Below are 3,523 nucleotides of genomic sequence, written 5' to 3' on the forward strand. Positions count from 1 at the left end.
GCCATTAAAATAAGAATATGCTTCAAGGCGATAAGGTGAGAATGAAACTGACTGCAGGAATATGGTTAAGTTTCAGTGTGGCACATAAGCATGATGGTGAATGCTGAATTAAGGTAAAGGTTCAATGTGAGACTGCAAGTATGAAGATGGCTGCTGGAATAAAACTAAATTAATTGTCAGACTACAAGTATGAAGATGACTGATGAAATAGGGTTAAGGTTCAGTGTAAAACAGGAAGCAGAAAGATGGCCATTGGAAAAAGGGTCTGCTTCAGTGTGAGACAACAAGCATGAAGATGTCTCCTAGGATAAGGGTAAGGTTTGATGTGTGAAAAACACGCAGGTAGATGACTTATTGAAAAGTCATGGTTCACTTGGGAATAAAACCTATGATAATGAGTGTTAGAGTGAGTTAAGTGTCTAATGTAAGAACACAAGTATGAAGAACACCACCTGATTAAGGTTAAGGATCACTGTGAGATGATAAACATGAATATGACATCTGAAATAAGGTTCTTGTTCAGATTTAGACCACGAGCATGGAGCTGATATAAGCTAGGGTTCACTGTGAGATGCAGGCGTAAATCTGACCACTGGAATAAGGTTAATTTTCTGTGTGAGAAAACAAGCATGATGATAACCACTTGAATAAAGTTAAGTTTTAATGCCAAATAACATGCATGAAGAAGAACACTTAAGTATAAGGTTCAACTGGTTGTAATGTAGGTGAAGCCTAATATTAATAAGTGGACTGATATTTAAAATAAAAATGCTCCACTTGAGAATTTGGAAAGTCATTTGAATAGTGTCTGAGGTCAATTGTACTGTACAAAAATTATCTCCCAATGGTTTATGTAATAAATGTAGACTAGGGAGGAAATGTTCAAGGTTTAGTGTGAGACACCAAGCATGAAGATGAACACTGGGATAAATTTAATATTATGCCTAAGAGAATAAGCATGATGATGACTATTGGTAAAAGGTTACAGTTTAATGTGAGGCAACAAGGATGATGAAAGTTAGAATAAAGTTAAGAACCGGTATGGGACAACAACCATAATGAGGACAACTGCAATAACATAAAGATTTATTGTGAGACTAATAGTATGAGGATGACTGCTGGAACAAGATTGTGGTTCACTGTGAGACAACAAGCGTGCCTTGCAGATGACCACTAGAAAAGGGTAAGATTCACTGTAAGATGCCACGTAAGGCTGGCCTGGCAGTAAGTTTTAAGTTAAAAGTGAGATACAAGTATGATGATGTTCAGTGGAGTAAGTTTAAGGTTGATTGTGGGACAACAAGAACAATAATACTTGAAAACATTACTGTTCAGGAGACAACAAACATTAAGATGAGGACTCAAATATTGTTAGTGTACAGTGTATGACAACAGCATAAAAATGACTGCTACAGGATCCAGCTCGGTGGGGAATCCATAGCTGCCACATCAGAGCTGATACGGCGACAACACAGGGCTACCTGCGCCAGGTTACTGGGCAGCAGTTGGAATGGCCACTTCCACCTCCTCCCATCTGTAATCAGTGATGGGGACCACTACATAAATCACATTGTGGCCGGCCCGGTGGCGCACTGCTACAGTGCGCCGCTTGGGAAGCGCAGTGGCGCTCCCACCGAGGGTTCGGATCCCACATACAGACCAGCCGCTCACTGGCTGAGCGAGGTGCGGGAGCAACACTGAGGGTTGCGATCCGTTGCCGGTCACAAAAAAAGATTAAAAAATAATAATAATAAATAAATAAATCACATTGTGACGGGATAAAAGAAAAACTGAACAGAGGAGGAGCAGAGAGTTGATTACAACTGTCTGGACAGTGAGCAAATGCAACAGGAAAAAATATATTAAAACAAATCTAGGACAAATGACCATGGAAAAAATTGAATGCCAGCAGGATGGAATACATTCTGTGTAACATATTCTATAACAAGTGTAACAGGTGTGACAGATTCTGTGGCAGAGAGCGAATCTGCTTATATGCAGACTTGGACTGGTCAAAATTCAATCCCTACTTTAGCTCAGGTTTGTGTAGCTGGATCAGGAATAAGAATAGGCTTCCCAGCTGTAACTGTAGTGCAGTTACCTTTGGGCCAAATTGTACATGTCTAGGGAGTAATTCAGACACCAACAAACATTGGTTATTAAGTTACCACAAATACAAACTGTTTAGGTAGCAATAATTGCAGAGTCATTTGAGTCTGCAGAATCAGAATGTGTAATTTATTCTCACAAATATTAGAAAAATCCTTTCATGAAGACTCTCTTATAGAAAAAGACTGAATGAACTTTGCTGTGATGTGCTTGGTGTTCCTAAGTTTGAAGATGAAATATCAGAGGAAGAAGGAATGCCACCTAACTTGCTACCATTGCAGTTATAAACTTGTATGTATCAGACTTCCATGGCGCAATACGATATGTATGCTGCAACACGATATGACATAGTGCTAGCTTTAAGTTTTCTCTGGTTAGTTTGAAGCAACTCGGGTTTTTGCATTAAATTGTTTCATTTTAAAATGCATCATTAATACCTAAACTATGAATCCTGGAATGAAAAGTGTGTGTTAAAGTGATAGATTTGTACCGACAGCTGTCATACACTTTTGAAAGTGTCTTAGTCAATTTGGGCTGCTATAACAAAGTACCATCCACTGAGTGGCTTATAAACAATAGACATTTATTTCTTACAGTTCTGGAGGCCAGAAGTCCAAGATCAGGGTGCCAGCATGGTCAGGTTTCGATGAGGGCCCTCTTTCAAGTTGCAGACTGCTGACTTCTCATTTTATCTTCACATGGCAAAAGGAAGTTGAGGGAGCTCTCTGTGGTCCCTTATATAAGGGCATTAATCCCACTCATGAAGATTCTACACTCATGACCTGATCACTTCCCAAAGGCCCCACCTCCTCATACCATCACACTGGAGATCAGGATTTCAATATATGAATTTTTGGGGAAAAACATTCAGTCCATTGAAGAAAATAAAAATTTATACTATTGAATGTAGAAGAAAATTTGGGTAAACATAAAGAAGGGGCAAGTTTTCCTATTTGTATGCTTATGTTCATCTTTAGTAAAAGTTTAAAACATTATTTTTTGTTGTCCTTATGATGCATACGAACATAACAAGATATAAATATTTCGTTCTTGCTGGGTTTTGTTACCAACAATTACATAACAATTACATATCATACTTACTAATCTAAAAGAAGTACATGGGTTTTCTAAATTATGTTTTAAATGTAGTTCTATTTTTGCTATTCTCTATAATTTGTGCTGAAGGTTTTCCTGAAAGAAAATGGAAACTAATTTATTTTTTGAAAACTATAGCAATTGGATAGATCATTATACTTAAATTTTTAAGCACAGAAAGCTCTAAATAAACAGATATATTCATTTATTTTTTAAATGACATATGAATTATAATAAGGCTCAGTGTGAAAAAACAAGTATAGACAACACTTGGGTGTTGTCTAAAGTTAGGGTGTTTGACAACAGACAAATAGATGAC

At 37.5% G+C, this 3,523-nt stretch overlaps 1 pseudogene; it reads left to right on the plus strand.

Moving 5' to 3' along the window:
• The first annotated feature begins 1,882 nt into the window (after nt 1-1,882).
• LOC103604894 lies at nt 1,883-2,492 on the plus strand (annotated as a pseudogene).
• Nucleotides 2,493-3,523: the final 1,031 nt, after the last annotated feature.

Source organism: Galeopterus variegatus, unplaced genomic scaffold (genome assembly GCF_000696425.1).
Source record: "Galeopterus variegatus unplaced genomic scaffold, G_variegatus-3.0.2 Scaffold5464, whole genome shotgun sequence".
Lineage (NCBI taxonomy): Eukaryota > Metazoa > Chordata > Mammalia > Dermoptera > Cynocephalidae > Galeopterus > Galeopterus variegatus.